This window comes from Odocoileus virginianus, chromosome 5, assembly GCF_023699985.2.
Source record: "Odocoileus virginianus isolate 20LAN1187 ecotype Illinois chromosome 5, Ovbor_1.2, whole genome shotgun sequence".
NCBI lineage: Eukaryota > Metazoa > Chordata > Mammalia > Artiodactyla > Cervidae > Odocoileus > Odocoileus virginianus.
This window is the reverse complement of record NC_069678.1, coordinates 86,623,161-86,638,580: the sequence shown is the minus strand read 5'-3', so window position 1 is coordinate 86,638,580 and position 15,420 is coordinate 86,623,161. Positions and strand designations below refer to the sequence as shown.

The following is a 15,420-nucleotide window of genomic DNA, read 5'->3' as shown; positions in this document are numbered from 1 at the left end:
CTTGGGCCCAGCGTGGGTGGGGATGGAAAAGGGGATGAGTCACAAGATGTGACCCCCCCTCCCCCGCACATCCCACCTAAAATCGGAGGAGGGCCATGAGGAACTGAGTGGGGAGGGAAGAGATGAGGTGGTCAGCAGCCCATGCCTTCACATCATTCATCGCCTCCCCCAACACACCCACTCCCCCCAAGCCATGGCAGGTGGGCGAGGATGGCGAAGTACCCAGCCTCTACATAACCCCACGCTAGAATTTCGATCCTTCCCCTAGTCAGGCCTTTCTTGCTTCTCACGGAGTCCCAGGAGGCCTCACGGGATCTCCCCGAGAGGTATCTCTCTGCCTGCCCCATGAACCCCTCCGTTTCCCACCCTCCCGTCTTCCTGTCCCGTAGACGGAGCCTGTCCCCAGCCCCCGCCAGTCTCTGGCCTCGGATGTTGACACAAGCTCGAGGCGGTTTACACTGAGCGGGTCTGGAAGGTTTCAGGGCCCTGGGAACACCTCCTCCCGCATTTGGGGGTCTCCCCAATGCCGGGCCCAGCCGCCCACTCCAGCTGCACTGGCAGCTGAGAGCTCCCAACCCAAGGCGATAATAAGGAACCCTTTTACTCCAAATCCGGGGCGAAAGGGGAGCAGGTAGCTTAGGGTTGGGCCACGTGTGGGGGAGGGACGTCTAGGCATCTGTCAAAAGTAGGGCGGGGCTTCTGGGGATTGGTTGAATCGAAGAGAGGATGTTGGGGAACAGGGGGCTGAAAGAGAGGCGGGGCTTTTGCCAATTTTGAGGGCGTTGAGGTGGGAGGGGCGATAGGGGATGAGGACCAGCTTGCCAGGAGTGGAAGCTAGGTTTCTCGGGCTGAGCTCAGAAACTTCAGAACCAAACTCCCTGGGGAGGAGCCAGTGGAGTTCTCTCTTTTTCCTTAGGAAGCGTCCGTTCACCTCTTGAATCTGTTTTGCTGTTCCAGCCTCCCAGCTGCAGGCTTTGTCTTCTCTTCGGGGTACTAGCAGAATGACGGCATACCTGGCACGTCCCTGGCCTCTTAGTTGGGTGACATCCCAAAGACAGGTGTTTGAAAACCCTGACTCTGTCACGTCCTGAGCACCTGGCCCTGGGAACCCAGAGAAGAGCAAAGACTCATTCCTGCTCACGGATATCATAATCCAAGGCATGAGCAAGTGAGGAGAAGCAGCCTGAGATGATGGAAATGGACTCTGGAACTCAAATGGAATCCCATCTCTGCCAAGGAGTCCACGGATGAGCATGGACAAGACCCTTCTCTCTCTGTGCCTTCCTCAGTCTGTAAAATTGGGAGCTGACACAGGAGGCCCAGGGCAGCAGGGGAAGAATTTCAACGAGGAGGGTGAAGAAAGACTGTCATTCTGGACAGAATTTTGTGGGCATGAATCTGACTGCTCTCTGCTACACTTGTGAGCTTCTTAACAATAGGTGACATGTAGAGAGCTTACTTTGTGTCAAATACAATTCTAACTCTTTATATGTATTGCCTAATTTATTTCTCATAAGAACTCATTGAAGCAGGTACATTTTTTTAAAGATTTTTTTTAATGTGGACTATTTTGAGTCTTTATTGAATTTGTTAACAGTATTGATTCTATTTTATGTTTTGGTTTTTTGGCCCTGAGATCTGTGAGATCTTAGCTCCCTGATTAGGGATGGAACCTGCAACCCCTGCATTGAAAGGCAGTTTTAACCACTGGACCGCCAGGAAAGTACCCCAGGGCAGGTACTTCTATCACTCCCATTTAATAGATTGAGGCATTTAACAGTTAAATAACCAGCCCAAGTTCTCATACTGGTAAGCTGCAGAGCTGGGATTCAAATTCAAGCAGTCTGGCTCCAGAGTCCACATTTGTAGCCAGTATACAGTACTGTCTCTCTTTAAGATCTTTCAGGTCCTCAATGGGAAGGGTTTTGATTGGAATAGTCTTTTCTGATCCCCCAAGGCATTAGAAAGGCAAAGCCCAGCGGGATATATTGGTCCTGCTCTGGCTCTTTAAACCAGGCAGGACATCCACACAGCCTTGCCCATGAATCATCACAGGCCCTGTGACCGTTCCTGAACTGCCAGTCATAACCCATCTTCACCAGCTTAAGACACTTGAGACCTGATCTTGATCCTGCCTCTGCCCTTTAGATTCAACATTTAAAGCAATAGCAACTGACATTGACTGAGTTGCTTCACTATGTACCAGACACTCTGCCAAGTCCTTTATCTGTATCATCCCAAATATGACTTCTGCCAAGGGTGACATTTGAAATATCTAACAACCAGTTCAGGCACAAGTGTTACCAGTCAGAACGGATGCTGGCCTTAGTTTTAGATCAAGGACTCTGTTCCTCCAAAAATGAACACTTCAGTTACTGGATCAAGGGGAGCAGGCAGAAGAGAAGCTCAGAAGATAGGAGCCCAAGGCTGTGGCTAACTATTTACCAACCAATTTAGAAATATTTTGATGTTTTAACAACCAGCTGTACCAGTGTGTGGGGGGACTAAATTTCAGTCCTGGTATCATTATTTTATTTCATGACAGCGACTGGCAGCTCAGAAATGTTAGAGAACTTGCCCATTGTAACACAGCCCATTAGTGACAGAGCTGGGATTCCAACCTCCGTCTCACTCCAGAGTACACACTCTTTTTTAAATGAAAATATTTATTTGACTGCATTGGGTCTTGGTTGTGGCACGTGGGATCCTTGATCTTCGTTGCAGCATGCAGTATCTTTTAGTTGCAGCATATGGGATCTAATTCCCTGATCAGGGATTGAGCCTGGGCCCCCTGCACTGGGGGCTTGGAGTCTTAGCCACTGGATCACCAGGGAAGTCCCCAAAGTGCACGCTCTTAACCACTAACTGACCTGTGTTCCTCGGAAAGGAGAGTGTTCAGAACAGAGCTGTTGTTTCCACTGTTGTGTAGCTAAAGGCTGAGCCAGAGGAGTGAGGTTTCAGTTCTGGAGCTTAAAGTTCTGGAGTTGTGACCGATCTGTTCTCAGGCTTGGCAGCACCTGTGTGGCATGTTGAAGGAAGGGGCTCAGCAGAATGAGGAGGGCGGAGCAGCCTGAAGGGAAAAAGGAACAGTGTGGTTGTGTAGGAGACCCCAAAAGGGGGCACAGAAGAACTGAGCCCAGCAGGGTTTCGGTGAAGGCAGACATTTGTAGGCAGTGGCCAGCTGCTTCAGTTTGCTTTACTGAAATGCTAGCATTCCTCCCCTTGCGGGTCCCAGACGGTGCCTTTATGATGGATAACGCTTCCTGACTCCCTGGGTTTCCTCAGCCTTCTCAGTGCAGCCTGGTGACAGCTGGAATTCCCCTGGGTTCTAGATATTTCGTAGTCTTCTTAGTGCCTGAGAGAGAGTGAGATCACCAGCTTTGGGCTCTTTCCTTTTCTCTATTGGCTAAGCAGAATTTTTTTTTCAATTTTCAAAATAGAAATCAATTATTTTTTTCTTGTTAATACACAGTGGCTAAAAAATAATATATAGAGAGTGGAAGTTCCCCATACTCTCTCCCATAAGCATTACCTACAGGGGACCTTGTGTTTTTATGGCCCTGCTCTCATTTATTTTCTGCTGGAGAAGCCCTATGGTGTAGTGGGTCAAATGCATAGACCTTGGGGCCAGGCTGCCTGGGTTTGCATCTATCACTTTCCAGCAGGGTGACCACAGGCACCCTGTGTCTCAATCTGTGTCTCAATCTCCTCATCTGTAAAACAAGGATTATAATAACAGTACCTATACCAAAGGGCTACTCTAAGAATTAAAATTTTAGTATATGCCAAGTGCTTAGAACAGATTTTACTTTGGGGCATCATTCCTTCCCCATTGTATACACTCTTGGTGGAACTATCAATCCAAGTGTCCTGCCTTCCCATGGACAAGGATTGGCCATAAGACTCAAGTAAGGCTAAATAGTCTCTCTTGCTCTTTCTCTCAAGCTAATCTGAATCTTGAGTAAAGTGACTCAAGGCTGGTAAATGATTAGCTCTGGTTTATTCCAGAGCAGTGCCCTGATAATGCTATAATTCATTCCTGCTATCTGAATCCTCAGAACCACTTCGGTACACATTTCTTCCAAAGACCTACTTCTGCTTTTCCTTTGGCTCTGTGAGCCATTTCACATCCCTCCCTCAAATTTATTTTCTTTCTTTTTTTTAAACTTAAGCTCTCCAGAGGTGACTTTTGTTTGCTTGCAGGAAGTAAATGTGAGTTCGTCATATTTCTCTATCAGTTATGACTCTTGGTTGCAAATGACAGAAAATCCATCTCATAATGGGCTAAGCAAAAATAGAAAGTAGTAGCTCTAGCAAGGGAAAACTCCAGAAGTAGATTGGACTTCAGGGGGTGATGATTCAGAGGCTTAAACAATGTGATTAATATCTGACCTTTTTCTAGAGTGTGGCTTTGCTCTCCTGTGTCAGTGTCAATTTTGGTTCTTGGGATCCATATAAAGGCAAGATATTGGCTATCATCTCTAGCCAACATCCTTTCCAGGGGAGTCCTACAGAAGAGAAGAGTTTCTCTTTTGCAGAGCAGCCAGTCAACACCTTGGGTTGGTTCTCATTGGCCTGATTTGGGATCCAGGCTAAACTCAGAATCAGTTTTTGAAAGCAGGGGGATGTAGTGCTCTCCTTGGCCAGGGCTGAGTTACTTATCCACCCCTTGAACTGGGAGGTAAGTTCAATTCCTACTAAAGCATGTGTATCCAGAGGAGGGAAGAAGGGTGGCTCCTATCAAGGACAACAGAAGTTCCTAAATTATAAAAACACACACAGTCAGATCAGTTTTCATTCCAATCCCAAAGAAAGGCAATGCAAAAGAATGTTCAAACTACCGCAAATTGCACTCATCTTACATGCCAGCAAAGTAACACTCAAAATTCTCAAGGCCAGGCTTCAGCAGTACATGAACCATGAACTTCCAGATGTTCAAGCTGGATTTAGAAAAGGCAGAGGAACCAGAGATCAAATTGTCAACATCCGTTGGATCATAGAAAAAGCAAGAGAATTCGAGAAAAGCAACTACTTCTGCTTCATTGATGACGCTAAAGCCTTTGACTGCGTGGATCACAACAAACTGTGAACAATTCTTCAAGAGATGGGAATATAAGACCACCTTACCTGCCTCATGAGAAATCTGTATGCAGGTCAAGAAGCCAACAGTTAAAACAGGACATGAAACAACAGACTGGTTCCAAATTGGGAAAGGAGTACGTCAAGGCTGTATATTGTCACCCTGCTTATTTAACTTCTATGCAGAGTACATCATACGAAGTGCAGGGTTGGATGAAGCACAAGCTGGAATCAGGATTGCTGGGAGAAATATCATTAACCTCAGATATGCAGATGACACCACCCTTATGGTAGAAAGTGAAGAGGAACTAAAGAGCATCTTGTGAAAGTGAAAGAGGAGAGTGAAAAAACTGGCTTAACATATCATGGCATCCGGTCCCATAACTTCATGGCAAGTATATAGGGAAACAATGGAAACAGTGACAGACTTTATTTTGGGGGGCTCCAATATCACTGCAGATGGTGACTGCAGCCATGAAATTAAAGGACGTTTGCTCCTTGGAAGAAAAGCTTTGACGAACCTAGACAGCATGTTAAAAAGCAGAGATATTACTTTACTGACAAAGGTTTTCCAGTAGACATGTATGGGTGTAAGCGTTGGACCATAAAGAAAGCTGAGCGCTGAAGAACCGATGCTTTTGAACTGTGGCGTTGGAGGAGACTCTTGAGAGTCCCTCGGACTGCAGCGAAATCAAACCAGACAATCCTAAAGGAAATCAGCCCTGAATATTTATTGGAAGGACTGATACTGAAGCTGCAGCTCCAATACTTTGGCCACCTGATGTGAAGAACTGACTCATTGGAAAAGATACTGATGCTGGGCAAGATTGAAGGTAGGAGGAGAAGGGGACGACAGAGGATGAGATGGTTAGATGGCATCACCAACTCGATGGATATGAATTTGAGCAAGCACGGGGAGTTGGTAATGTACAAGGAAGCCTAGTGTATTGCAGTCCACAGCGTTGCAAAAAGTTGGACATGACTGAGCGACTGAATTGAACTGATCAGAGTGCAGACACGAAATAGATGGCACTCTAACTGAAGATAGGTCAATGAAGGGACTATTTATACAGATATGGGCAGGGTTGAAAAATCAACAAGGTATTGTCAAGCATCCTGGGGCTGGTACCAGTGGAGAACCATTACCATCTCTAAGCCTCAAGGGACAAGGGAGGGAACAGAGTTATTAATTTAGGAGAGTCTTCCAGTGGAAGTCGTGGCTTTTGGTAAAGGAACACAGTCACTGCCAACAGCTGGCCCCTGACCTGGTACAGTGTTCAAGGGTGGGTGGAATAAATGTGTTAATCTCCTTCTATTCCCACGTGTCATACTCCTACTCATGTCTTCCACTGGCCAAACACAACCGGAAGCCAGAAGACAAAGTAGCTCAGCTGATGCAAATTCACAGATCAGCCTTTTAGGGCAGCACAGAGAGAGTAGAAAGTGGAGGCAAGCAGAGAAAAAACCTAATGGGAGAAAATATATAGACACACACACACACACACACACACACACACACACACACATATAATGTATACTAAATAGCTTTCTCTATATAGACTTTCAAGCATATAAATGAATTTCAAGTTAGACAGCCCTTGAATAAATTACTTAACCTCTCTGCAATTCGTTTTCCTAGTTTATAAATGAGCACATAAAAAGTACTGCTGTGTAAGGAATTCAATGAGGATAAATTGCTTATAAGAGTGCTTGGCACAAGTAAGCACTATATTCACCTAAATATATAAATCACCATTAGTGCTTTATTTGTTGGGGCAGAGGTTAAGCTGCTGTAACAAATAGATCCAACCACTCAATGCATTAGAAATTTATTTCTTGTTTAAGTACAGTCTAGGGTCAGTGTCATGTTGATGGGTGATTCTCCTTCTTATGGAGATTTGGATTCAAGGCTCCTTCTACATTGTGATTCTACCATTTCCTAAGGTCTCCAGCCAGTGAAAATGGAAAAAGAGAGTAGGGGAAGCTGAAAGTGGCTCATATCATTTCCTTTCATTTTCCAGGGAAAGTTAAAAAAAATCCTAGTGTGTCAAAGAGTGAATTTAAATCAAGGGATGGACATAAAGATGCTAGAAGGACTGGAGGAACAAAACAGTTAGGTTACCCAGAGACGTCTAATTAGAGGACGCCATTGCTACCCACGGGCTGGAGGGGCCAAAGGAAGATGATGCTCTCCAGACCCCATGTTGACTGCACTTCTAAGGCAGTTGGTGCAGCTGTTATAGCCACTAGCAGGACCACAAACACTGCTGCCCTGCAGAAAGCGAGGAGCTCACATCCTTGCCGAAGTCACTTGCTACTGTTGTTGTCACTGCCAGACAGAGTTCAAGAGCGCCACGCTGCTAAGGCTGCTGGAGTGCCAGTCATTACCACCACCTCTGGAAGAGTGCTGCCTGAGAAGGAATCCAGGAGCCTGCAACCACTCATTGTTTTTGCTGTTTCTACCACTACTGGAGTGACTTAACACACACACACACTCCATTACTGGAGGAAGAAATGCTTCTCCTCTCTTCCAAACTCCCACAAATACCTTTGAATAGCAAAACCTAACGGGAAGAGGATGAAAAAGGCAAAAAGATACGACACTGAAAGACTAGCTTTCCACATCGGTAGGTGCCCAATATGCTACTGGAGAAGAGTGGAGAAGCAGCTCCAGAAAGAATGAAGAGGCTGAGCCAAAGCAAAAACAATGCCCAGTTGTGGATGTGACTGGTGATGGAAGTAAAGTCCAATGTTGTGAGAACCATGTTGCATAGGAAACTGGAATGTTATTAGCTCCATGAATCAAGGTAAATTTGAAATGGTCAAACAGGAGATGGCAAGAGTGAACATTGATATTTTAGGAATTAATGAACTAAAATGGACTGGAATAGGCGAATTTAACTCAGATGACCATCATATCTACTACTGTGGGCAAGAATCCCTCAGAAGAAATGGAGTAGCCCTCTTAGTCAACATAAGAATCCAAAATGCAGTATTTGGGTGCAGTCTCAAAAACAACAGAATGATCTCTGTTTCCAAGGCAAACCATTCAGTATCATAGTAATCCAAGTTTATGGCCCAACCACTAATGCCAAAGAAACTGAAGTTGAACGGTTCTATGAAGACCCACAAAACCTTCTTGGACTAACACCAAAAAAAGATGTCGTTTTCATCATACGGTACTGGAACGCCAAAGTAGGAAGTCAAGAGTTACCAGGAGTAACAGGCAAATTTGGCCTTGGAGTGCAAAATGAAGCAGCTCAAAGGCTTACAGAGTTTTGCCAAGAGAATGCACTGATCATAGCAAACATCTCCATCCAACAACACAAGAGACGACTCTACACATGGCCATCACCAGGTGGTCAATACTGAAATCAGGTTGATTATATATATTCTTTGCAGTTGAAGATGCAGAAGCTCTATACAGTCAGCAAAAACAATACCAGGAGTTGACTGTGACTCAGATCATGATCTCTCTCCTTATTGCAAAATTCAGACTTAAATTGAAGACAGTAAGGAAAACCACATTCAGGTATGACCTAAATCAAGTCCTTACCATTATACAGTGGAAGTGACAAATAGATTCAAGGGATTAGATCTGATAGACAGTGCCTAAAGAACTCTGGACAGAGGTGCATAACACTGTACAGGAGGCAGTGATCAAAACCATCTCCGAGAAAAAGAAATGCAAAAAAGCAAAATGGTTGCCTGAGGAGGCCTTACAAATAGCTGAAAAAAAGAAGAGAAGTAAGAGGCAAAGGAAAAAAGGAAAGATATATCCATCTGAATGCAGAGTTCCAAAGAATAACAAGGAGAGATAAGAAAGGCTTCCTAAGTGATAAATGCAAAGAAATAGAGGAAAACAATAGAATGGGAAAGACTAGAGATTTCTTCAAGAAAATTAGAGATACCAAGTGAATATTTCATGCAAAGATGGGCATGATAAAGGAGAGAAATGGTATGGACCTAACAGAAGCAGAAGATATTAAGAAGAGGTGGCAAGGATACACAGAACTGTACAAATAGGCCTTAATGACCTAGATAACCACGATGATGTGATCACTCACCTAGAGCCACACATTCTGGTGTGCAAAGTCAAGTGGGCCTTAGGAAGCTTCACTATGAACAGAACTAGTGGAGGTGATGGCATTACAGCTGAGCTGTTTCAAATCCTAAAAGACGATGTTGTGAAAGTGTGGCACTCAATATGCCAGCAAATTTGGAAAACTCAGTAGTGGCCACAGGACTGAAAAAGGTCAGTTTTCATTCCAATCCCAAAGAAAGGCAATGCCAAAGAATGTTCAAACTACCATACAATTGTTCTCATCTCATACACTAGCAAAGTAATGCTCAATATTCTCCAAGCCAGGCTACAACAGTATGTAAACTGAGAACTTTCAGATGTTCAAGTTGGATTTAGAAAAGGCAGAGGAACCAGAGATCAAATTGCCAACATCCGCTGGATCATAGAAAAAGCAAGAGAATTCCAGAAAAGCATCTACTTCTGTTTCACTGATGACGCCAAAACCTTTGACTGTGTGGATCACAACAAACGGTGGACAATTCTTCAGCAGATGGGAATACCAGACCACCTTACCTGCCTCCTGAGAAATCTGTATGCAGGTCAAGAAGCAACAGTTAGAACTGGACATGGAACAACGGACTGGTTCCAAATTGGGAAAGGAGTACGTCAAGGCTGTATATTGTCACCCTGCTTATTTAACTTCTATGCAGAGTACATCATGCAAAATGCTGGGCTGGATGGAGCACAAGCTGGAATCAAGATTGCTGGGAGAAATATCATTAACCTCAGATATGCAGATGACACCACCCTTATGGCAGAAAGCAAAGAGAAACTAAAGAGCCTCTTGATGAAAGTGAAAGAGGAGAGTGAAAAATCTGGCTTAGAACTCAACACTCAAAAAACTAAGATCATGGCATCCAGTCCCATCACTTCATGGCAAGTAGATAGGGAAACAATGGAAACAGTGACAGACTTTATTTTGGGGGGCTCCAAAATCACTGCAGATGGTGACTGCAGCCATGAAATTAAAAGACGTTCACTCCTTGGAAGAAAAGCTATGACCAAACTAGACAGCATGTTAAAAAGCAGAGATATTACTTTGCCGACAAAGGTTCATCTAGTCAAAGCTATGGTTTTTCCAGTAGGCATATATGGGTGTAAGAGTTGGACCATAAAGAAAGCTGAGCACTGAAGAACCGATGCTTTTGAACTGTGGTGTTGGATAAGACTCTTGAGAGTCCCTTGGACTGCCAGGAGATCAAACCAATCAATCCTAAAGGAAATCAGTCGTGAATATTCATTGGAAGGACTGATGCTGAAGCTGAAACTCCAATACTTTGGCCACCTGATGGGAAGAGCTGACTCATTGAAAAAGACCCTGATGCTGGGAAGGATTGAAAGCAGGAGAAGGGGACGACAGAGGATGAGATGGTTGGATGGCATCACCGACTCGATGGACTTGGGTTTGAACAAGCTCCGGGAGTTGGTAATAGACAGGGAAGCCTGGTGTATTTGCAGTCCATGGGGTCACAAAAAGTTGGACACAACGGAGCAACTTAACTAAACTGAATTGTATGGGAAGCCAGTTGATAAGGAAGTCTGAGAAATGTTGTTTATAGGCTTCCAGTCCCTGCCTATACAGAGGAGGGCATAGCAGGATGAGAAAAGAGAGAGCAAGCAGGTAAGTGGCTGGTATTGTAAATTCAAAGCACTAAGACTGTAGTTTCAGCCACCTTCCTCAGTGTTTGCTGAGAGATGCCCAACTTCAAAACTAGCCTGAGAACCTCGCTACTCTCCCAGTAGGTTTCTATAAAGAGGACTGAGACCTGAACAGACTATGATTATGAAGATGAGGGAAGACAAACTGCCCTCACCCCTCGCTCCTTTTGAGTCTATTCATATGGTTCCCTTCTGATAGTTCTTGGAAGGGGAATCCCAAAAATTAGCTCATGAAGTTTGGGGGTATCCTCAGTATAAAGGAAAGTGAAAGTGAAGTCGCTCAGTCGTGTCCGACTCTTTGTGACCCTGTGGACTGTAACCTACCAGGCTCCTCCATCCATGGGATTCTCCAGGCAAGAATACTGTTGTGGGTTGCCATTTCCTTCTCCAGGGGATCTTCCCAACCCAGGGATTGAACCCGGGTCTCCTGCATTGCAGGCAGATGCTTTACTGTCTGAACCACCAGGTAAGTCAGTATAAAGGAAGAAAACCTCAGTTTTATGCCTCCTGCATCTTTTTTTTTCTTGTGTGTCTCCTTTTTTTGGAATTAAAAAAAATTTTTTTGGCTGTACTGTGCAGTATGCAGGACCTTAGTTCCCCAACAAGGGACTGAACCCACGTCCCTGGCAGTGAAAGTGTGGAATCTTAACCAACAGACTACTAGGGAAGCCCCACTGTGTGTCTCCTTTACATTCACATTACTATCACACTCACCCCAAAGACATCACTTTTGACCCTCTGATCCCCACACTAAAGCAATTCTCTGTGATACCAGCAGGGTATCTTAAAATTTAACTCAATTCTGATGCTGTCTACCTGGACATAGAAGCTGCAAGATTCTATGGTTAAGGGCTCAGTCTTACCAACTTCTCCCATCCTACTTCAGATGCCAAATACAAGTAGCAGATCCCCAGATCACCCACAATTTCTATCCCACTTGGCTACAAATTAGGGGTTCCCATGATCCCTGCCTTGGGATCGATTAATCTGCTAGTGCCACACAGAACTCAGGGAAATATTAATACTTAGGTTTACCAGTTTATTAAAAGATACGGTAAAGGATACAGATGAACAACCAGATGAAGAGATGCACAGGGCAAGGTATATGGGAAGGGCACAGAACTTCCACATCCTTTCCAGGTGCCTCGCTCTCCCAGCACCTCCAGGTGTTCACCGACCTGGAAGCTCTCCAAACCCTCTCCTTTTGGGGTTTTTATGGAGGCTTCATTATATAGGCATGATCAGCTATGTATGAAACCTGTATGCAGGTCAAGAAGCAACAGTTAGAACCCCATATGGAACAGGATTGGGAAAGGAGTACAAGGCTGTTTATTGTCACCCTGTCTATTTAACTTATACACAGAGCACATCATGTGAAGTGCCAGGCTGGATGAGTTACAAGCTGGAATCAAGACTGCTGGGAGAAATATCAACAGCCTCAGATACACGAATGATACCACTCTAATGGCAGAAAGCAAAGAGGAATTAAAGAGCCTCTTGATGAAGGTGAATGATTTGAGAGAATAGCATTGAAACTTGTATATTACCATATGTGAAATAGATCAACAGTCCAAGTTCAATGCATGAAACAGGGCACTCAAATTCGGTGCAGTGGGACAACACAGAGGGATGGGATGGGGAGGGCGGTGGGAGGGGGGTTTGGGATGGGGGACACATGTACACTGATTCATGTCAATGTATGGCAAAAACCTCCACAATAGTGTAAAGTAAGTAGCTGCCAATCAAAATAAACAATTTTTTTTAACAAGCCAACTTAAAGCTCAGTATTAAAAAAAACCAAGATCATGGTATCCAGTCCCATCATTTCATGGCAAATAGAAGGGGAAAAGGTGGAAGCAGTAACAGATTTCCTCTTCTTGGGCTCTAACATCACTGCGGTTGGTGACTGCAGCCATGAAATTAGAAGACAACTGCTTCTTGGCAGGGAAGATATGTGTTACACTTTGTGTTAAAAAGCAAAGACATCACTTGGCTGACAAAGGTCTGTGTAGTTAAGGCTATGGTATTTCCAGTAGCCATATATGGATGTGAGAGCTGGACAGTAACGAAGATAGAGCACCAAAGAATTGATGCTTTCAAACTGTGGTGTTGGAGATGGCTCTTGAGAGTCCCTTGGACAGCAAGGAGATCAAATCAGTCAGTCCTAAAGGAAATTCAACCCTGAATACTCTTTGGAAGGACTGATGCTGAAGCTGAAACTCCAATACTTTGGTCACTTGATGTGAACAGCTGACTCACGGAAAAGACCCTGATGCTGGGTAAGATTGAAGGCAGAAAGAGAAGAGAGCAACAGAGGATGAGATGGTTGGATGGCATCACCGATTCAGTGGACGTGAACTTGGGCAAGCTCCAGGAGATAGTGAGAGACAGGGAAACTGGGTGTCCGTGGGGTTGCAAAGAGTTGGACACAACTTGGCAACTGAACTACAACTTTGTAATTGGTGATCAATTCAATCTCCAGCCCCTCTCCCCTTCCAGGAGGTCAAGGGATGGGACAGAAAGTTCCAACCTTACAACCAAAAAGTTGGTTCCCCTGGCAACCAGCTCCATCCTTAGGTAACCCAAGGGCATGCAAAAAGTCACCTCACTAACATGATGAAAGACACCATTCTCTATCCATTTAGGAAATTCCAAGGGTTTTGGAAATTGTGGGGGGGGACACCAAAGACAAAATATACATATTTATTATAATTCACAGAATCAGGAAGGGGAGTCAACTCATTTCTCAGTTCTGTCTAAGCTGACCCATAAGGTACTACTATAATTAATGTATCATCTGTCACTACTGCCATGGCTGGGGTAGGACAATATATGAAAAAGCATTGTGGAGAGATGATGCAGTGATAGGGCCAGTTGGAGAGAGAAAACAGTGTGCCCTAGAGTGGTCAATTCCTGAGAATTACAGAAAACAGATCCTGTAGTCCAGGACTGATCCACTGGACTTTTTGTGACCATGAGCATGTTATACCTCCATGCTTATCCAATATGGTAGCTTCTAGCCACTCATGACTGTTGAGTACTTGAAATGTGGTTAGTGCTAATGAAGAAATGAATTTAACATTTTTATTTAATTTTAATTTAAATAATTGCATATTGTCATTTGTTGTTTACTCAGTAAGTCGTGTCCGACTCTTTCGTGACCCCCATCGACTGTTGCCCACCAGGCTCCTCTGTCTATGGGATTTCCCAGGTAAGAATACTGGAGTAGGTTGCCATTTCCTTCTCCAGGGGATCTTCCTGACCCAGGGATGGAACTCACATCTCTTGCATTGGAGGCAGATTCTTTACCGCTGAACCACGAGGGAAGCTTCATAATCACATAAAAGTTGTGGTTATTAGATTGGACACCACCTGCTGCAGAACTTGAAGTTCAAGATAAAAAGGCTACCTAAGATTGGGAGCTGTAGGCTTGCTGGGACTATTGCAGAGGAACCTGGTGTGATGCCAGCTGAAGGTCAACAGAAAAACGTGACTATGTTTCAAGAGTCGGTCCATATCCAAAAGAATGGTTTAGGGCCAGATCTCTCACCAGCAGAGTCTGTAGGCATGTCACTATTGACTCTGAGGCTACAGGCAATGAGTTGGGTTAGTGGTGGCAGGGCTGAAATTTACCAGAACAATATACCAATCATTAAAATATTGAGACATTTTCACATGAGTTGGTAAATAGCCATTTTCTCAGGTGCCACCTGCCACACCCACCACCCTGCCCCAATCCCAGTAGGACTCCCTGGACTTTTGAACCACCATGCGGAATCAGCCCTGCCCGTCTGCCTCTGGCCTGACACAGAAGGGGGCTTTTAGGACGGGCAACTCACCCGCAACTGTTCCAGTGGGTTGGTGCCTGTGCTGCTGTGGTCGTTAAATGTTTGGAGCGTCACCCCTGGCGTAGTACACTGAGAGTGCAGCAATTGTTGTGTGGTTACTTGTGCAGGGATAGGGCGGTTATGACCCACAGGAAGAGGCCTGCCCCAACTCACCACGGGCAGTCACATGAGAAACCTGTTTTTTCCTTTCTCCCTCCTCCCTGAAACTCACAGCAGAGAAGCAATCACAAGGAAGGGGGTGAGCGTGTAAGAGCTCCCTCCCTGCCCCCAGAAGCTGGAGCTTTAAGTTTGCCCTTCATGGAGTAGAGCTGGTAAACTTTAATTGAATTTCAATCTTTAAAAGTGATGGAAATGGTGGGCTGAGGAGTGGTTTGGGCAGGTGCAAGGAATTTGCACCTTGATCCAGTTGCTGATCTTCTCCTGTCTGCCATTGTGCATCTCTGGCACATCTCTTTCTCCCTGACCCTGGGATGCTCAACCACTGAACCCATGACAAGCCCTGTCCTTTGGTCAGACACACACACACACACACACACACACACACACACACACACACACACATCCTAGCATGCCTGGCTGCCTCTTAACACTTCCAAGGGCCTTTGGGAATACTGGAACAGATCAAAGCATACAGCCTGGCCATTAGAGGAGAGAGCTGTCATTTGGCCCCACGGCTTGTGGCAATAACTGATCAAATGCTGGGAATTTTGAATTTTGAATGCAGAGGCATAGAAATCTTAGTGTCAATGG

At 44.9% G+C, this 15,420-nt stretch overlaps 2 long non-coding RNA genes across 3 annotated transcripts in view; one reads left to right on the top strand and one right to left on the bottom strand.

Annotated features, from left to right (window-relative positions):
* Positions 1-6: 6 nt before the first annotated feature.
* LOC139035274 (uncharacterized) lies at positions 7-1,488 on the top strand. Of its 2 annotated transcripts, none has more exons than XR_011487939.1 (2): positions 7-200; positions 958-1,488. It is a non-coding gene; the product is annotated as an uncharacterized lncRNA (long non-coding RNA). The 2 variants fall into 2 exon arrangements; XR_011487937.1 differs by having other exon boundaries at positions 7-326.
* LOC139035275 (uncharacterized) overlaps positions 1,022-15,420 on the bottom strand; it is a 41,801-nt gene continuing 27,402 nt past the window's right edge. The window contains exons 3-4 of the long non-coding RNA XR_011487940.1: positions 2,871-3,070; positions 1,022-1,101 (exon numbers count right to left, since the gene is read on the bottom strand). This is a non-coding gene — a long non-coding RNA (uncharacterized lncRNA). The remainder of the gene's footprint in view (positions 1,102-2,870; positions 3,071-15,420) is intronic.